Source organism: Camarhynchus parvulus, chromosome 23, assembly GCF_901933205.1.
Source record: "Camarhynchus parvulus chromosome 23, STF_HiC, whole genome shotgun sequence".
In the NCBI taxonomy this organism is placed as follows: Eukaryota; Metazoa; Chordata; class Aves; order Passeriformes; family Thraupidae; genus Camarhynchus; species Camarhynchus parvulus.
This window is the reverse complement of record NC_044593.1, coordinates 2,375,509-2,396,624: the sequence shown is the minus strand read 5'-3', so window position 1 is coordinate 2,396,624 and position 21,116 is coordinate 2,375,509. Positions and strand designations below refer to the sequence as shown.

Below are 21,116 nucleotides of genomic sequence, written 5' to 3'. Positions count from 1 at the left end.
TTTTGGAGTTTAAGATACAGAAAAAATAAAAGTAATTACAAAGGAGTTTAGAATGCACTGCTATAGGTTTGTGTGCCATAACACGATCGGCCAACACTGTAGCGTGAGCCCATAAGATGAAATATTTAAAGATTGGATCAAAAATAGAAATATCCTTATTGGCAGTGTTTTATTGGTCAATAAATCCTTAAAACATCCTGTAACTGAGGGTGTTGTGACCTCCAGACCCATGCTGTAACAGTGTGAGCCAAACTCACCCTTCCTGCCTGTGGAGGAGACGAGAAAATTAAATCACATCATCTGAAAATTCAGAAGTCCTGTCTGTAACTCATTCAAAATCCCTTCCAAAATCCCCGCACTTGGGAATCTGTGGTTTGGTTTGTGGGATTTTAGTTCATTTGGGTTTGTGGGATTTTAGTTTATTTGGTTTTCTGGGATTTTGTTCATTTAGGTTTGTGGGATTTTAGTTTATTCGGATTTTTGGATTTTACGTTATTTGGGCATTTGTGTCTGTGGGATTTTAGCTTATTTGGATTTTTGGGTTTTGGTTCATTTGGCTCTGTGGGATTTTACTTCATTTGGGTCTGTGGGATTTTAGTTCATTTAGGTTTGTGGGATTTTAGTTTATTTGGATTTTTGGGCTTTACTTCATTTGGGTCTGTGGGATTTTAGTTCATTTGGCTTTGTGGGATTTTAGTTTATTTGGGTCTGTGGGATTTTACTTTATTTGGCTTTTTGGGATTTTACTTTATTTGGCTTTTTGGGTTTTAGTTCATTTGGGTCGGCGGGATTTTACTTTATTTGGATTTGTGGGATTTGCCTTTGTTTGCCTTTGTTTGCTTTGGGTTTTCCTCCACCAAGGACACTCTCATCCTACCAAACCCAGCAGCTCATTTGGGCACCTTTTAGACAAAAATCTCCATTATCGAATCCCCAAAGCCAACAAGAACTCAAACTGATCCCTCAACAGAGCCAAACTCCAGCTGGGAAAAGGGAGAAGTGCAGCAGCTTGAAAATGTGGGGATGGACTCCCCAAAATCCCATCTGGGGAGAGGAGAGAGCCTTGGCCCAGCACAAATCTGGATTTAGGAGCTGGTGTGGAAAAAGAACTGAGGGCACCCCATGGCAGGAGCAGTGGGAGTGAAAATCTGTCAGCTTATTCTTGGGAAATTGGGGGAGCAGAGAAGATTTCATTTCCATTTCAATAAATTGCTTTCATCTCAAGGTAATTTTTTTTTACTCCAGGAGCTTCCAGGAAACACCAGCAGCTCAGGGAGCTCCGTTTTCAGCGCGTCTCGTTTAGAAAATATTGAAATTAAATGCTTTCATGCTTTCAGCATCCCTAAATTTGTTTTCTCTCCCTGTTTACTGTCCCTTGAATTCAGCATGATTTCCTAATTAGCCTTGTTCACCCTCAGACTTCGGGATTTTCCCTTCTTTTCTCACTAAAGGATTTTATTTTTTTTCCCAGCCCCAACCCAGCTGTGGAGTCCTGAATTTCCTTTCAGCTGCAGAATTTTTTTTTTTTTGGAGGGAGTTATAAATAATCCCAGTTAAATTTGACTGGGACGTGAATCTTGACAGCCTCATCTGGTGGAAAAAAAATCTTCCTAAAAATGTAGAAATGCCAATTTTTGGGTTTTTTTTTTTTGCTTGCCCTGGAAGATGTGTGAGGCTGGACTGCAAAGGGAATTAATTCCTCTCCTTGCTGCCTCACACCTGAGGAATTCACTCAGAGCTGACTTCAAACAAATCAGGCAAATTTGAGCCAGTGAGAGGAAAAGTGACACAAATTCCACAGAAATAATAAATAAAGCAGGGGGCGCAGAGCAGGTGGTTTATTTGTTCACTAATGAAAGGATAAAAGAAGATTAAATTATTAAAGTAAATTCAATTATTATGAAATCATCACCTCTGGGTGCTGTGTTAGAGCAGAGGGTGACAAATAAAAAGGCATTTAAAGAAAAACACAATTGTGGAAGTGTTTGGGTTGGAAAAAACTTCCCAAATCCAACTTTGGGGCAATCCCCACCTTGTCAAGCAGAGCATGGGGGTTTATTTTCATTTATATCCTTGTCAGGACACAATTTATACATCTATCTGTAGAAGAGGGATATAAATAGATATATAAAAAAGGGGTATATATATCTATAAAATAAGTAATTTTTAATATTATATATATTTATATATTTATATATATTTATATATTTATATATAAATATATATTTATATATTTTTTTTATATATTATATATATTTATATATATGCTTATTGATATATTTATATATATATAGACATAGGGGAAATATATTTTAAAGGGACGGAAATAAAAACAATTAATTAAAAATTAATAAATAATATTTTAAATAGAAATTGATATAAAATGCACCTATATTCAAGTAAAATATAAACGAAGAGGCCTCTGTAAAAGTAGAGGGATGCAATAATGTCAGATGCTGTTTTTTTTAGAAAAACTCAACTATGGAACTTAGAATTTTAATTTTAAGGGTTTTTTGGGGTTTTTTTTGATGGTCTGGATTTTTCCTCCCCAAAAAGCAGAATTCAGTGGGAATTCCTGCAGGGAAGCAGGGCCCTTTTTTAAAGGGGTACAAAGGGATATAAACCAATAAGTGACTATCTAAATTATATATAAACATAAAATACACAAATATTTAAGTAGAATATTTAAAAAAATGCCTTTTTTTTTAAGGAACCTTCCTCTTTGTAACTTCAAATTTTAATTTTAGGGTGGATTTTTTTTTTTTTTTGGTGGTTTGGATTTTTCCCCCCCAAAAGCAGAATTCAGTGGGAATTGCTGGAGGGACCCAGGGCCCTTTTTTAAAGGTACACAAAAGGATATAAACCAAAGTTTAAAAACCGGACTGTTTTAAATATAAACAAACATAAAATACGTGAATATTTAAGAAAAATATTAAAAAATGCCTTTTTTTTTTTTTTTTAGGAACCTTTCTCTTTGTAACTTAAAATTTTAATTTTAATTAAATGAAAATTAAAAATTTAATTCATTAAAAGTTTAAAATTCTAATTTAGGGCGGGGTTTTTGTTGGTGGCCTGGATTTTTTCCCACCCCCCCAGAAAAAAAGCAGAATTCAGTGGGAATTCCTGGGGGGAAGCAGGGCCCTGTGGATCCCTGAGGAATTCCAGGGGATGGATGGAACTTTTCCCTTCCCAAGACATCGATGGCAGCTGCAGCAAATTCTCTCTGCAAACACTGATTGAAAAGGAGCAATTAGGGCTGCACCAACACTGCTCATTTTCAGGAATTAGAGGCGTTAAATCCCGAGGGAAAGGAGCTGGAGCTGTTTGGAGATAAATACTGGGCTCATTCTTCACAGGCTCTTTGCAGAGTTGTGCAAACAGATGGAGAAAATACAATTAAATCGGGTTTTTATCACGGCTTCCGTCCCTCTCGGAGCATTCCTGGCTGTGGGATTTTTTTGGGATGTTGCTGCTGCACTTCTCCCTTTTCCCAGCTGGAGTTTGGCTCTGTTGTGGGATCAGTTTGAGTTCTTGTTGGCTTTGGGGATTCGATAATGGAGATTTTTGTCTAAAAGGTGCCCAAATGAGCCTCTGGGTTTGGTAGGCTGAGAGTGTCCTTGGTGGAGGAAAACCCAAAGCAAACAAAGGCAAACCAAACTAAAAACCACAAATCCAAAGAAAGTAAAATCCCACAGACCCAAATAAAGTAAAATCCCAGAAGCCAAATAAGCTAAAATCCCACAAACCCAAATAAACTAAAATCCCAGAAGCCAAATGAGCTAAAATCCCACAGACCCAAATAAAGTAAAATCCCACAGACCCAAATGAACTAAAATCCCACAGACCCGAATAAAGAAGAAACCACAAAACCAAACGAATTAAAATCTTACAAAAGAAACTGAAAACCCACAAAACCAACCAGCCGGAAAACCCACAAAAGCAAAACAAATGACCCACGAACCAAACAAATTAAAAACCACAAACGCAAATGAATGAAAATGCGTAAAACAAACTAAAGCCCACAAATCCAAATACATAAAAACCACAAAACCAACCCAATTAAAATCCACAAAACCCAAACTAAAAACCACAAACCAAAGAAACAAAAAACCACAAACCAAAGAAACAAAACCCCAAATTAAAGACCACAAACCCAAATAAACTAAAAACCACCAACCAAACAAAAAACCCAAACTAAAGAGCGCACAAAACCAAACAAGCTAAAAACCCACCAACCAAACAAACTAAAAAGACACAAATCCAGTCAAAATCCACAAAACCCAAACTGAATCCCCACAAACGCAAACAAGCAAATAAACCCAAATTAAAGACCACAAACCCAAATAAACTAAAAACCACCAACCAAACAAAAAACCCAAACTAAAGAGCACACGAAGCCAAACAAACAAAAAACCCCAAATTAAAGACCACAAACCCAAACAAACTAAAAACCAACCAAACAAAAAACCCAAACTAAAGAACGCACAGGCCCAAACATACAAAACCCCACAAAAGCAAACAAAACCCCCAGAAAACCAGACAAAAACCCCGCAAAAGCAAACTAACAAATACCCCACAAAGCAAACAAACAAAACCAAACATTCTGCTGCGGATATTGAGGGCGAGTTCCAAATTCCCAGTGTTAACAAAGAGCTAAATTCATCAGCTTTCACCAATTTTATTGCTTTCAAATAAAAAGCGGTTCCTTTTGAGTTCCTGAGCTTCAGGACTGCCTGACGTCCTGCGGTGGTTGGAAAGTGGGGAAACAATTCCTGAAAATCCTGGATATTTATTGGATCCCTCCCCAGCCCTTCTCCTGAGCTGTGCTCAATTAAGAAAATCAGGTTTGTAGCCCTTCACAGCTTGTGGTGATAAAGCCACGGAGAAAACAGCATGGCAGGCCCATAAAATCCTAAATTTTGGGATGTGCCAGCACAGGAACTTTAATTTGGTTTTTTTTTTTTTTTTTCTGCAGGGATTTTCCCCTGGATTCCATGGAAAAGCAGGAGAGCAGGGCAGCACTGTCAATACTATTGAGTGCCAGGGCTGTTCTACACAGGGCAGTGTCTGCAGGAGGAGATGGATAATTAGATTTCAAGCATAGCCCTGCATTGATTGTGTCCCCAATTAAGTGGTTTCCACCTCATATAAAACATTTGGTTTGCCTTGAGCAGGTTTTTCATGGGGAATTTTTATTTTTTTTTTAGCGTGTCCCTGTTCACAACCTGCAGCTCCTGGTCCGTTTCCACGGGCCACGGGTTGGAAATGAGGGATTTGGCACAAAAATTCCCTGGCAGTGACGTGTGTGGGGGGGTGGATGGGAATCTGGAATCAAAAGCCCTCACCTGGGCTTTTTATCCCAAATTAACCCCAATTCCTGCCGGTGCTTGGGGTCTGTGCCAGCACTGGGAGAACTGGTGTGAATAAAAACCTTGCTTTGGGTCAAAAAACCTCAAAAATCCCTCCTCCTGCAGCATTTAGACAGCAGTTGCTGTTTTCTGCACAACTCCCAGAGCACAGAAAATCCACCTGAGACATCCAAGGCTGCCTTTTAAATCCTGTTTAGCTGTTTGTTTCCACTTTGAACGAAAAGAGAGGACAGAGCAGAGCTGGAATTGTCCTCCTGGTCACAAGCACATTCCAGGCAGTGCCGCTCCAGCCTTGCCAGGGGAGGGGATGGCAAATTGGCACGGCAGGGGTGATGCGGTTTTATTTCTGGCGGCCTTGGCAGGAGCTGTGTGAGTGCTGCTCCATCGTGTCCGGTGAATGCTGGGATGTAAAATGCAGCCAGGTGTCTGCCCTGAGCAGGGGTGATGAGCTCGGGGCTGCAGCAGGTGCTCAGGCGCTCATAAAGCAAAAAAAAATCTTGATTAGAGAGTGAAGGAATAAATGGAAGTGTAGCTGTGCTGGGAGTTTAGCTGGATTTCCCTGGGAATTTGGGGGTCTTGTTCATGAACCAACAGTTTTAGGTGGGAAAAGGGACAGAAAGGAGGATTGGGGATGTTCACTGAGCTTGGATCTGGATCCAAGAGCTTCCCATGAATTCCCAAAGTTAAATATCCATGGGGTGGGTGCAGGAGCTGCAGCTGAGAGAGGAGAAACCCCTTAAAAACTCAATTTCCATGGATTTTCCTGCCTGTGCCTCTGCTGTGGGGTGGGCTGAGCCTGTGACCCTCAGCTGGTGATTCCAGAGGATCTTCCTGGTGGAGTCACCTCATGCCAGAGCGTTCCTCAGGGTGGGAACACCTGGATTTTGGGTTTCCTGAGGCGCAGGATGGGCTGAGCTTGGTGCTGCAGCTCCTGGGGGCTGCATCACTGAGCACAACACATCAGCAGGGAAATAAAAACCCAGGATTCAGATTTCCAAAGCCCAGGGTTCAGATTTCCAAAGCCCACGGCTCAGATTTCCAAAGCCCAGAGCTCAGATTTCCAAATCCCAGAATGCAGATTTCCAAATCCCAGAATTCAGATTTCCAAATCTCAGGATTCAGATTTCCAAATCTCAGGATTCAGATTTCTAAATCTCAGGGTTCAGATTTCCAAAGACCACAATTCAGATTTTTAGAGCACAGGATTCAGATTTCCAAAGCCCAGAGTTCAGATTTTCAAAGCCCAAAATTCAGATTTCCAAATCTCAGGATTCTGATTTCCAAATCTCAGGATTCAGATTTTTAGAGCACAGGATTCAGATTTCCAAAGCCAAGAGTTCAGACTTCCAAAACCCAGAGTTCAGATTTCCAAAGCCCAAAATTCAGATTTCCAAATCTCAGGGTTCAGATTTCCAAAGTCCAGAATTCAGATTTCCAAATCCCAGAATTCAGATTTCCAAATGTCAGGGTTCAGATTTTTAAAGCACAGGATTCAGATTTCCAAAGCCCACAATTCAGATTTCCAAATCTCAGGATTCAGATTTCCAAATCTCAGGGTTCAGATTTCCAAAGTCCAGAGTTCAGGTTTTTAGAGCACACAATTCAGATTTTTAGAGCACAGGATTCAGATTTCCAAAGCCAAGAGTTCAGACTTCCAAAACCCAGAATTCAGATTTTCAAAGCTCAGGATTCAGATTTCCAAAGCTCAGAGCTCAGATTTCCAAAGTCCAGAGTTCAGATTTTTAGAGCACACAATCCAGCTCGTGCTGTTGCTCCTGCAGTGCTCACTGGGATTTTTGGAGCTGTAAAATCCTGGAATGCCTGCCCTGGGAATGGCAATGACCAGGATTTACTGGGGGGGATTTCTGTCCTGGACACTGGGGTTTGAGCTTTTGGATGTCTGTTCCCAAAATCCTGCTATTCCTCGCCCAGGGAATGGCAAGGAAAAATCCACTGATATACGTGGTGGGATTTTCTGCTTTTCGCCCTGGGGTTTCGAGCCGGGAGCAGAGCCAGGTCCCTGAGTGTTCCCATCGCTCCAGCGAGGGCAGAAGGAAAAATCCCACTGAAATCTGTATGGATTTGGGATTTTTCTGCTTTTCCCCCCCAATCTGGGGTTTGGTGCTGTGGATGTGCTGCTCCTGCTGTCCCTGAGTGTTCCTATTGTTCCAACGAGGGCAGAGGGAAAAATCCCACTGAAATCTGTGTGGATTTGGGATTTTCCTGCATTTCCCCTCCCAGTCTGGGGTTTGGTGCTGTGGATGTGCTGCTCCTGCTGTCCCTGAGTGTTCCCATTGCTCCAACGAAGACAGAGGGAAAAATCCCACTAAAATTCATATGAATTTGGGATTTTCCTGCTTTTCCCCCCAATCCAGCCCAGCAAAGCCAGGTCCCTGAGTGTTCCCATTTTTCCAAGGAGGGCAGAGAGAAAAATCTCATTTAAATCCAAGTGACTTTGGGATTTTCCTGCTTTTCCCCCTAATCCAGCCCAGCCCAGCCACATCCCAGAGCTGGATCATTTTCTCCCCATCAAGATCCTCTCCGGGGAAGGAAGAGTCAAACCTTCCTTTTATTTTTTTTTTTTTTTTTTTCCTTTTTAGCCACACAAAAGATTTTTATTACTTCGATGAGCTCCCAGCCAGTCTGCTTTAATATCCCACTAATTGATTTTAAGGCTTGGAAGCAGCAGAGCTAATTAGCATTTGCTGACTCAGCCCCAAGCCCCCCTCCCTCAGATATTGACCCACGTTTGCTGCAGCCCTAAATGAAGTCGAGGGAATATTAAGTGTCTCCTGTTGGCGTGTCATTTGCATATGCAAATGAGCCCAAATCAGGAGGCTCTATTAAAGCATTTAAGCAAATTCAAGTGACACTTACAGTGAAGGAGCTGCCACTCCTGGGTGAGGGAGGAGAGGGAAAAATCAGTGCAGGAGCCTCTGAGGGAGCTCTGGAGCGCGAATTTTTCCCATTTTGGTGCTGAATTTGGTTCATTTTGGTGCTGAATTTGTCCAGTTTTACTGCTTGAATTTTTCCCATTTTGGTGCCTGGATTTGGTCCATTTTGCTGCCCATTCTGTGCTGGATTTGGTCCATTTTGGTGCCTAACTTGTCCCATGATGGTACTTCAATTTTTCCCATTATGGTGCTTTAATTTTTCATATTTTGGTGCTTTAATTTGGTCCATTTTGGTGCTTTAGTTTGGTCCATTTTGGTGCTGAATTTGTCCCATTTTGGTGCTTTAATTTTTCCCATTTTAGTGCTGAATTTGTCCAATTTTACTGCTGGAATTGGGCCCATTATGGTGCTTTAATTTTTCTCATTTTGGTGCTTAGTTTGGCCATTATGGTGCTTGAATTTTGCCCATTTTGGTGCTGAATTTGGCCCATTATGGTGCGTTAGTTTTTCCCATTTTAGTGCTGAATTTGGTCCATTTTGATGCTTAATTTGGCCCATTATGGTTCTTTAATTTTTCCCATTTTGATGCTTAATTTGGACCATTTTGGTGCTGAATTTGCCCCATTTTGCTCCTTTAATTTGCCCCATTTTGGTGCTTGAATTTGACCCATTTTGGTGCTGAATTTTTCCCATTGTGGTGCTTGAATTTTTCCCCTTTTGCCGCTGAATTACTCTATTTGTATCAAACACATCTATTAATAAATGTAAATCCAGGTGTTTCTCCTCTTCTGGATCAAACCTCCACATCCAGATCTTTGCGATCCCAACAAATGCCATGAGATGCTGGGAGCACTTTTCAGCCTGAGGCGGGGGAAAAATCTGAGCTCATTCAATTCCAGAGAGCTGCTGGTGCCAAAGCAAGGGAGAAAAAAGAGAAAAAAAATCACATTTTTTTTTTTCCTGCCTGGGAATGGGCAGTGAGCAGTGCAGAATGGAGGGAGGGGAATTTGGCAGCTCTGATGTTATTCCACAAACAGGCAGCGTGGCATGGCTGGATATTTTCAGCTTTGCACAAAAGCCGAGGGGAAAGAAAGAGGCTGGGTAAAAAAAAAAGCTTGGGAAAAATGGGTTCCAAATAACCCATTCCGAGGCCAAAACTGAGTCCAGAGCAGTTTTCCCTTTTTGTTTCTCCCTGATGGTTTTTAGGAAGAATTTGTCCTTAAATTACTTATTTATGACTGTGGAGCAGCTGGAATTTAACCGGAATTTTTTTATCTGACTTTTCCTCTGGGCCCTGCCGGAGCTGGGAGTGTGGAAATTTGGGAGGAAAAAAATCTGAATTTCCCAAAATGAATTGTGAAATGTCGATTTGTGGCGATGCTGAATTGTGAAATGAATTGATTGTTTTGCCCTGGCCTTGTGGGGGAAGCAAATTTGCAGGAATATTTCTTTCCTCTCGTTTCCCTCCCCATTTTTACTTCATTCTGGTGGTTTTTCCCCATAGCTGGGTCTCCCATTTGTACAAATCCACACCCATTTATCCTGGATTTGGGAACATCTCCTGCCTCAGCCTCTTCCCCAACCCTTCCAGAGATTTTTGCTGCTGGAATTTTGGGTTTTTTCCCCAATGCTGTGTCACTGAATTCCGTGAATTTTCCCCGCCCTACAGACTTTTAATCCCTTTAGTGCTGCTTTGTAGGGCTTGGCTGGAGCTCAGGGATGTCTGGGATGGGGTTGGAGCCACCCTGGATTTACCAGGACCTGGAGCTTGGCGTGGAATTCTCCTTCCAGATCAAAACTTACATAAAACCCTGCTCAGTGGGAGGGAAACAAACAGGACCTGAAGCCCAGGAGTCTCCAAAAATCTTAATGGAACTGACAGAGAGGTGATTCCAGAATTATCCAGGGAGATGGGAGCAGTTTGTTCCACAGGCTGTGTCAGAAATTGTTGGATTTGTGTTTTTTCAGTGTGTCCTGGACAGAGACCCAGGTCCCAGACTGTCCTGGAATTCATAATCCAGACATTTTCTTATATATTTATAAATATTTCTATATTTAATGCTCTAAACTAAACCAGAAGAATCTTTTTTTTTCCCATTTAAAATACCTTGGAATAATGAATATTGTTTTTAACCCACTCCTCAGTGGCAACTCTCATCCTATAAAATTAAACCTAGAGCACAGAATGGGAGGAAAAAAATTATTTATTCCCTACAACAATCCGATTAATTGTGTTTTGATGGGAATTCCCAACCAAGTCCCGGTGTTTTTATCCCAAACCATCTCCCAGCATTTCAATAATGGGATTTTGTGTCCTCAGGAGCTGATGGTTGCTAAGGAGAGAATTCAGCAGGAAAAAAAACCCCAAACTTTCTGGAAGTCAAATTCCTGTTCTGCGTTTGTAATTCTGCGTGAGCAGATCCTCAGCGGGGCCGGAGCAGCTGGAATTTGGATATTTTACAGAAAAATCCATGTTCTGCTGCGAGGGCAATGGAGCAGAGCACGACAAAGCCCTGGAGCAATTTGTGTGAGCAGCAATTGGAGCCCTGAAATTCCCCCTGGAAATTCCAGGGGCAGCCTCGGAAGCAGAGCAGGGATATTCTGATTTTTTTTTTTTTTTGTGGAGAAATCAGCTGGGAAAGGAAAGTTTTGGGATCTTGGAGAAGGGTCAGGTTGTGTTGGGCCTGCCCAGGTTGTGCATCCCATGAAACTCTGATTTTGATGGAATTCTGGGCTCTGCAGAAGAAGATTCAGGCCAGTTGGGAGGGTTTTTATTTGGGGTTTTTTTGGGTTCAGTCCAGCCCTTTCTCTTCCCCCTTGCTCTGAGTCCTTCAAAGCAGATCTGAGTGCTGTTTCCATGACAATGTTTGTACCGTAGATGCTTTGCAGTATGGATATATAGATTTTTTTTCATTTGTAACAACTCCCCTGCATGAATTCCTTGAGCTGTTTGGAACATTTACTCCAAATTATATATATGTGTGTATATATATATATATATATATATATATATATATATATATATATATATATATATATATAAAATATATAATATTATATAATTATAATTATAGAAAAATTATATTATATAATTATATATAATATAATTATATTTATATATATTCATATACATAATTATATAATATAATTTTTATTATATATATAATTTTTATTATATATAATAATTATATATTATATATAAAATATATATTCTATAATTATATATTTATATATAATTATATTATATAATATATAATTATATAATATAGATTTTATGTATAATATATAATTATATTTTATATATAACTAAACATTATATATATCATCACTTACGATTCTATATTAATACACAATATAGATAATAGATTCATATTATATGCATTCATATAATGTATAATCTGTTAATCTAGCATCTATATTGTATATTAATACAATTCAGTTGTTTCATCTTCCAATAATTTTGGCAACAAAGTGAAAAATTCACCAAAATCAGGAAAATTTTCTGTAAATTCCCCAGTTTTGTGCAGAAATTAATTGATATATTAATATACTAAATTATATCATAATTATATGTAATTATATATAGTAATTATATATAGTAATAGTTATATATAGTATATAATATTATATAGTATATATTAATAGTATATTAATATATAATATTAGTATATGTAATATATATTTGTATATTAATATATATTGTATATATTAATATACTAAATTATATTATGTAATAATTATATGTAATTACATATAGTAATTATATATAGTAATAATTATATATAGTATATATTATTATATATTATATATTTATGTGCATCAAATTTTATATTATATATTATATATTAAATATTATATACTATATACTATATATTATATATTATATATTATATATCATATATTGTATATTGTATGTTATATAATATGCATTATATATTATATATTATATATTGTATATTATATATTATATATTATATATTATATATTATATATTATATATTATATATTATATATTAATTAATAATTATTATAGCCTGCCTTGCAATTTGGAACAGCAAGGGTGCTGAAATCAGGAGGAATTCCTGTCCCTGAGCAGATTCAGGCACTGGGGAGATCCCAAGCGCAGCTGAAAGAGCTGAGCCCTTCCCAGACCCTTTTTGCGCGCGTTTTTATGACACAATTGGATCACTTGAGCTGTGTTTGCAGTGAAGGGGATAAAATCACCATCTGGAGGTTTGGGGTTTTTTTAGTTTTCATCAGTTATGACCACAAATTAATAATGAGTCTGCAGAGCTGCAGGCAGCCGGTGACCAGAATTGCTGTGGCAGCTCTGTGGGCTGTTTGTGGCGCCGTCCTTGGGATGGTTTTGGTTCCTGGCTGTTGATGGGAGGTGGCTGCACTGCCAGCTCAGCCCCCTTTGGCTTTTGGTGTCATGTTTTGATGCCAAGGATGCGATATTTCATTTATTCCCTCTTCCCAAGTGCACTTTCCACAGTTTCCGTGCTCTCACTCCTGCTCTGGGAGGTTGATGTCCCGGGAAGTGTTTTTTACAAAGTTTTGAGCGTTTGGTGGTTTTGGGTAGCCAGAGAAAGATAAACTGTGAGGGGGGTGAAACAAGAAGTGATAAATTCCCAAGGCAGCTGGGAAATGAAAACAAACAAGTTTATGCCTGTTTATTTGTGGGTGTGAGGCAGCCCTTGTGGAGTCTGAGAGGAGCTGAAGGAAGTGGGGGCTGTGAATTTTGGGGATTTCTGCCCCCAGCCCTGAGCATTATCCATGGTTTAACCTCACTGGAGCTGAGCTGGCTCAGTCTCCTCACCTGGGGAGAAGGGAGAGCAGGCAGAATGTGCTGGGGAATCCTCACCAGCTTTTCCAAAAGGCTTTTGGGCCCTCAGCTTGGGAAGGATTTTGGGACTCCTGAGGTCATGCAGAGGGGCTGGGAACACAAACGCTGTGAGTGAGGAACCACTGAGGGACAGACGGACACTCAGGGGTCACCTCATCACCCTCCACAGCTCCTGTGCTGCTGGGCCCTCAGCTTGGGAAGGATTTTGGGTCTCCTGAGCCCATCCAGATGGGCTGGGAATGCACTAACCCTGTGAGGAACCACTGAGGGAGCTGGGGATGCTTGTCCTGGATAGAAGGACACTCAGGGGTGGCCTCACACCCTCCACAGCTCCTGAAAGGTGCCTGTGCTCAGCTGGGGCTGGGCTCTGTCTCCAGGCACTGACAGAACCAGAGCACACAGCCTCGAGCTGCCCCAAGGGAAATACAGGCTGGATAGCAGGAAAAGGATTTTTATGGAAAGAGTGATAAAGTTCTGGAATGTTCTGCCCGGGGAGGTGGTGGAGTCACCTGGGGGTGTTTAACAAAGCCTGGATGTGGCACTGGGTGCCAGGGTTGAGTTGAGGTGTTTGGGCTGAGTTGGACTCAATGGTCTTTGAGGTCTCTTCCAACCTTGTGATTCTGGGAATTCTGGGAATTTGTGTTCCCTGGGCATTCCTGGGGTGTTCCCTGGGTATTCCTAAGGGATTCCTGGGGTGTTTTTGTTCCCTGGGCATTCCTGGGGTGTTTGTTCTGCCCAGGGAGGTGGTGCAGTCCCCATCCCTGGGTGTGTTTAACAAAGCCTGGATGTGGCGCTGGGTGCCAGGGCTGAGTTGAGGTGCTGGGGCATGGACTTGCTGATCTTTGAGGTCTCTTCCAGCGCAGTGATTCTGTGATTTTGTGGGAGTGAGGGAGAGCTGAGCTGTGTGTGACGCTGTGGGGACACCCAGGTGACGCCTGGAGCACGGCTGTGTCCCCAGCCCTGCCCTTGGCAGCCCTGCCCATTGCAGAGGGGGCTGTGAGCCCAGGAATGCAGGGTTGTGGTGCCATATTTATTTATTTCACATTTTATTTATTTATTTAGCAGATGGAGCTGGCTGCAGCCCCCGCTCCAGCAGCCAGAGGAGATCAACGAGCAGCTGAGCAATGCGGCCTCTAAAGTTGGAAGTGGCTTTTTTTCCCCCAGAACAAAGAGCGTTCCATGGCCAGGGCTGGCTGCAGGGAGGAGCTGAGCAGACCAACACTGGCACCCAGTGTCTGTGTGGGATCAGTTCAGACTGAGCAGGGCAGCTCACACTGGTCCCACGCTGAGCTTTGAGAACGGAGTCAGAGCTCTGATCTGCCCTGGTGTGACGGTGCTCACAGGGTTTGAGGATGAGGGAGGAGAGGAGGATCTGACTCCATGTTTCAGAAGGCTTGATTTGTTATTTTATGATATATATTACATTAAAACTATACTAAAAGAATAGAAGAAAGGATTTCATCAGAAGGCTGGCTAAGAATAGAATAGAAAGGAATGATAACAAAGGTTTGTGGCTCAGCTCTCTGTCCGAGCCAGCTGGGCTGTGATTGTCCATTAATTAGAAACATCCAACATGAGACCAATCACAGATGCACCTGTTGCATTCCACAGCAGCAGATAACCATTGTTTACATTTTGTTCCTGAGGCCTCTCAGCTTCTCGGGAGGAAAAATCTTAAAGAAAGGATTTTCTATAAAAGATGTCTGCGACACCGTGGCAGCTCAGCTCCTCTCTGCTCCCCTCTGGGGCCTGGAGAGGCTGCCTGGAGCAGGGGCTGGACATAGTTAAGGGAATAATTGAAAATATTTATTTATTTATTTATTTATTAAAAGATTTTTGCAGGATGCATCCTCGGGCAGCACAAGGACATTTCCCCCTCTCTCTCCCAAGAGCCTGAGGCTACACCCAAGATAGACCCAGAGTTTTATAACTTATAAAACTTTTATAATAGATTATATGGGTGAATTGTGCAGCTCCAGGTGATGCAGTCCCACCCTCCCAGTTTGCTCCCCTCCATTCCCTGCTGTTTGCACTTTTTGGGGCTGAAGCTGCAGCGGCATCCTTGGTTCTGGGGCTGGAAATTGATTGTTCTGTGGGACTGAGGAGAGGAAAAGGATTGCTCTGTGGGGCTGAGCTGCGAGGAGAACTTGCTAAAACACTTTATATGAAGTTCAGAATTCGGGTTTATATTATTAGGGTATATACAATGCAGTATAGAATGTGGAAAATATGAAGGTTAAAATTTAAGGCATCGGTTTGGTGCCTGCTCTGCTGTGCTGGCGCTGCTGCTGCTGCTGCTCTGGGTGCTGCACTTTTCCCACTCGGAGCAATGAGAAGGTGCCTTTGTTTTACAAACAGACTGATGGTAGAAAAGTTCAGATGCAGAGAGGTGAGAGAAGCAATGGGAATAACCATAAATTCCATAGGAATTCCACTGATTGACACAGATTTTTTTATTCACTCAAACTGTGCTGAATCTCTGGGTTTGGAGGGGGAAAAAAGAGACACAAGGAAAAGAAAAAGCGGGGTGCATTGGAAGTGGGTCTGTGTTAGGTGATTTGGGAAATCTGAACCTCTCAAATACCTCACCCAGGAGAGAGTGAGGGAAATGCAGCTGGGAAATTGGGATAAAAAGGAGGCTGTGTCTTCTAAAAATGTGGGAGGCCCCATGGAAAATCCCCATGGTCTCTCCCTGGGAAACTGTGGTAAAAAGGAGGCTGCATCCTCTAAAAATTTTGAGAGGCCCCATGGAGAATGCCCCATGGCCTCTCCCTTTATTCTGATAAAGTTCCAGGACTCCTCTGTCTCGTTTTTGGACACAAACCTGCGGTGTTTGTGGATGAATTTTCCTGGCGCCATGGAATGGTTAACCCTGGGCTCAGGGAGGGAGGGAGGCAATGCAGACCCACCCTCTCCTCCCTGGGGAAAGGTTGTGGAGTCACTCTGCAGCTGTTAAATGCCAGTTCAGTGGAGCCTTTAAACACACACTTAAAGCATTGCTGCTCAGCAAAACACTTCAGCGCCTCCTTTAAATGAAGCTGTGCCTCGAGTGTTGTGGCACTGCGAGGCTGGAGCTGTTCAGGGGGATAAAACATCCCTGGGAGACAAAACCAGCACTGGGAGAGAAAAGAAACCATGGGAAGGATTCCACTGATTGGTGAATGGAAAAAGAGATTTGATTTTACAAATAAACTTTAGGTTTGCTGATAAATGAAATTGGACATTGAGAGATGAAAGAAAGAATGGGGAAGAAAAAACCCTAAATTCTGTAAGAATTAAAAATTAAAAGGGAGGGTTGTGCATTAGAGGGGAATCTTTGGGATCAGGTGTTCTGGGAAGTCTGAACCTCTCAAGTCCCTCAGAAATGGGGAAAGAGAGAAGGGAAATGCAGCTGGGAAATTGGGATAAAAAGGAGGCTGCATCCTCCAAAAACTGGAGAGACCCCAGGGGAATGCCCCATGGCCTCTGCCTTGATTGGAATAAAGTTCCAGGGCTCCTCTGTCTCCTTTTTGGACACAAACCTCTGGTGTTTGTGGATGAATTTTCCTGACAATCCGAAAGTCTGCAGGAGGGCTGGCAGAGAGCTCCAGCTGCTGAGGTTGCTCCCCACATCCCACCCTGAATTCCTGAATTTCCCCTGACCCCTCTGCTCACATCCACTGCTGAGGATGAGGATTCAATCTGATTCTGATGAGGGTTTAATCAAAGCCAAGCTCCTCCTCTCCCAGCCTCTGGGATATCCTTGGAAGTTGCTCTGAACTTGCTCAGGAGTTGCTGAGGTGCATTCCAGAAAGGGAAATTGAAAACTTGAGTTTCCAAAAAGGAAAAAATAAAATAAAAATCCACCCCAAAAAGGGCCAGAACTGCTCCCACAAACAAGATGGATGATGAACCATTATCCAAAAGTGACTTTCTGGCTGGTTTTTAGTGAACAGAGAAATATTGGAGAGGGGAGGGAAAAAAAGTAGTTTCCATTTAGTTTTATCTCTGGCTGTGCTGGAAACAAATCATGGCACGAGAAGAAAAAAGGGATAAAATGAAATGAAAACGATCCTATTTATTTCCTTTGCTGTAGCACACTCTGGACAGTTCTTGTGAAGATTAAAACTCTTCTGAACTCAAGCAGATTGTGCTAAAACAGTGCTGAAATATCTCAGACAGCCCTGGAGTAGCCCTGGAGTACTTGGGCCAAAAATTATGGATGGAGAGTAGGAGGAAACGGCTCTGGGTGGATCTCTCCTCCACTCTCCACATTCTCCATGGGTATCCACTTCATTTTTGGAAATCTTAGGGATATTCTCCTCAAAAAATCTGCTTTTTCCCTTGAATTTCTTGGATCCAGTGCAGGCTGCCTCATTAAGGGAATATCTCCCTGTCCTGGTTCTCCTGTTGATTCCTGTGGGTATCTTGACTTCCAACCCCCCCCCAAAAATCCAGGTTTTTTCCCTTTTATTTCCCTTTTTAAATGGTTTTTTCCCTTTCCCTTTTCTAATGCTTTTTTCCCTTTTATTTCTCTTTTTTAATGTTTTTTCCCTTTTTTTTTTTTTAATGTTTTTCCCCTTTTCTTTCCATTTTTAATGTTTTTTTCCTTTTTCCCCTTTTCTTTCTCTTTTTCATGTGTTTTTCCACTTTTCTTTCCCTTTTTTTCCCTTTTTCCCCTTTTCTTTCCTTTTATAATGGTTTTTTCCTTTCCCTTTTTAAATGGTTTTTTCCCTTTCCCCCCCTTCTAAAATATTTTTCCCCTTTTTTCCCTTTTCTTTCCTTTTTTTAATGTTTTTCCTTTTCTTTCCCTTTTTTAATTTTTCCCCTTTTCCTCTTTTCTTTCCCTTTTTAATGCTTTTTTTCCCCTTTTCTTTCTCTTTTTTATGGTTTTTCCTTTTCTTTCCCTTTTTTCATGTTTTTTTCCCTTTTCTTTCCCTTTTTAATGGGTTTTTCCCTTTTTTCCCTCTTCTTTCCCTTTTTTAATGTTTTTTTTTTCCCTTTTCTTTCCCTTTTCTAATAATGGGTTTTTTCCCTTTTTTCCCTTTTCTTTCCCCTTTTAATGTTGTTTTTTTCAATTTTCTTTCCCTTTTTTCCCCCTTTTTAATGTTTTTTTTCCTTTTCCCCCTTTCTTTCCCTTTTTTAATGGTTTTTCCCTTTTTCCCCCTTTTCTTTCCCCTCCTTCCCTCTTCTTTCCCTGCTGACAATGAGAGCTTTGGGAGAGGCTGATGTAACGAGGCTGAGTGCATTGTGATGGTGGGACTGTGGCCAAGGATGCGTTGAGTCACATCTAATGACTTAAGAACTCCTAATTAATTTCGAATGAACTGGAACAAGGAGGCTCAGCTTGACTGAGCACCAGGTTGTGAAAGCTCCTGATGCTGAGAACTCGTGCTGGAGCCATCCTGGGATGAGGAAAAGTTGGGAGCAGGCTGGTTAAAAAGAGTGGAAAGAAATGGATGTGAGAGCTGAAGGTGGATGGGAGGGAGGCTCTGGTGTGGATCAGCAGATCTGAGAGCTCTGAGGAGCAGGGAGAAAGGGAGGAAAAAATGAGAAATAGGGAGAAATGGAGGTGAAAAATGAGAATCAGGGAGAAATGGGTGAGAAATGGAGGTAAAAAATGAGAATCAGGGAGAAATGGGTGAGAATCGGGGAGAAATGGGGGTAAAAAATGAGAATCGGGGAGGAAGGGAGGTAAAAACGAGAAGCAGGGAGAAATGGAGGTGAAAAATGGAAATCAGGGAAAAATGGATGAGATACAGGGAGAAATGGAGGTAAAAATGGGAATTGGGGAGAAAGGAAGGTAAAAAAGGAGAAACAGGGAGAAATGGGGGTAAAAAAGGAGAGGCAGGGAGAAAGGGAGGAAAAAATGAGAAATAGGGAGAAATGGATGAGAAATAGGGGTAAAAATGAGAATCAGGGAGAAAGGGAGGTAAAAAACGAGAAGCAGGGAGAAAGGGAGGTGAAAAATGGGAATCAGGGAAAAATGGATGAGATACAGGGAGAAATGGAGGTAAAAATGAGAATCGGGGAGGAAGGGAGGTAAAAAAGGAGAATCAGGAGAAGTGGGGGTAAAAAATGAGAGACAGGGAGAAATGGAGGTAAAAAGTGAGAAAAAGGGAGAAATGGGGGTAAAAAATGAGAATCAGGGAGAAATGGGGGTAAAAAATGAGAATTAGGGAGAAATGGAGGTAAAAAATGAGAAGCAGGGAGAAAAGGAGGTAAAAAGTGAGAAGCAGGGAGAAATGGAGGTGAAAAATGGGAATCAGGGAGAAATGGGGGTAAAAAATGAGAAGCAGGGAGAAAAAAGGCCTCAGTGGATCCACCTTGGGCAGCACACGAGCCCAGCCAGGGCTGCACCCAAGATGAACCAAAGTGGTCACGAAAATGGACAACTGGTTACAAGGTCTCACACTTTTCTAAGTTCTACTCCATTTGCATATTGGAGTTAATTGTCCAATTATGAAGTCCTATCCTGCTTGTTTTTCTCTCTCCAGCCCACGGGGTTTGTGCTCTTGGGCTGAGATTTGGATCATTTGTCCTTGGTGCCCAGCTGGAGCAGGAATTGTTTTGTCTCCCTGCTCTGTGCACAGAGCTCACCATCCCTGATACAAACCCAGACCCACCCACTAAAGCAGCACAGAACCTGAAAAATGTAAAAGTTGAAACCTGAGGCATGAATTTATTGCAGAGGAGGTGCCACTGGTGCGGCAGGCCACTGTCACCTCGTGTGACAGTCGTGGTTCTGCTCTGGTTCTGCTGGGCCTGTGCTGGCCTTGAGCACCCCCAGAGCGGCTCCTCAGCTGGGTCACCTTGCAGGGGAGGTGTCCAGAGCCCAGCCAGCCCGGGGACAGTGACATTGGAGGTGCACCAAGATAATCCCATTGCCTTTCCTCTGTCGTAAAACCAGATCAGCCTTTGGCAGCTGTTCAGGTGCAGGCAAATGCAATAAACTGCTCAGAATTCATCGTGGCAAGGAGCAGAAAATCAGTAACAGGACCTTCCTTCATCTCCACAAATGGCCCAGCTCTGGATGTAACCCCAGCCCCTCTGGAGTCCTTTTTCTCTCCATCAGCAGGAATTTGAGGATCTCCTGCACTTGGGCGATTTAAAACCCCAATCCAAGCTCCCTGCAGCAACCCAGGGCAGTGGGGGGTTAATGCTGCTCCCCCCAAAGCTGCTGTGCCTCCCCTCCTGGAGCAGGATCTGAAATGTGCAGGCAGCTCAGTGAAGCAGAATTTTAATCTGAGATCTGTTTTTCAAGTCTGGTTTTAAGATCCCATGCAGGTCAGGGTTGTCTGATTCTTCACAGTTCATTAAGTAGAGAGCAGCTCGTGGTAGAGATTGACTTTTAAAAATGATGGATTTTTATTTATAGAGGAGTTCTACTCATTAATTTTAAGGGATGGAAGCATAAAAGCAGGAATGGGTTCATTAAAAAAAAAAAAGTGACATTGGTAATTTAATTAAATTGGGGGTTTGAGGATCATTACAAAAAATGAAATGTTAGTTCTGGGCTGCTTTTCCACCTGCTTGGATTTGATAGCAGCATCTGCTCCCAGAACCTGCCTGGGCAGGAAAATTTCCTGGTAGAACTTCCCAGCCCCAGGGGCTTTGGGGGAGGATGGAAAAAATGGCTTTGGGGGCAAAAAACGGGGTCAGGAGCTGGGGTCTGCCCCTGCTGCTGTGCAGGGAGGGACGGGGAGGGCTGGAACCCCAAAAACTGGGCTTGGGGACACTCAGGTGTGACCAGAGATCAGGGGAATGGCTGACAAACCCCAGAACTGGGCCTGGGGACACTCTGTGTGTGACCTGTGACAATTCCCAGTCCCTAACCCAACCCTGCTTTTCTCAAATGGATTATCCTGTTTTCAGTGACGATTATTCCCTTTTTCCTGAGGATTCACCCAGCCCTGTGACCATTCCCAGTCCCTAACCCAACCTTGTTTCCCTCAAATGGATTATTCTCGATTATTCCCTTTTTCCTGAGGATTCACCCAGCCCTGTGACAATTCCCAGTCCCTATCC

General features: G+C 42.1%; 1 protein-coding gene across 1 annotated transcript in view; it reads left to right on the top strand.

Moving 5' to 3' along the window:
• Positions 1–21,116, top strand: part of CSMD2 (CUB and Sushi multiple domains 2) — a 250,322-nt gene that overhangs the window by 41,679 nt on the left and 187,527 nt on the right. The window lies entirely within an intron of this gene.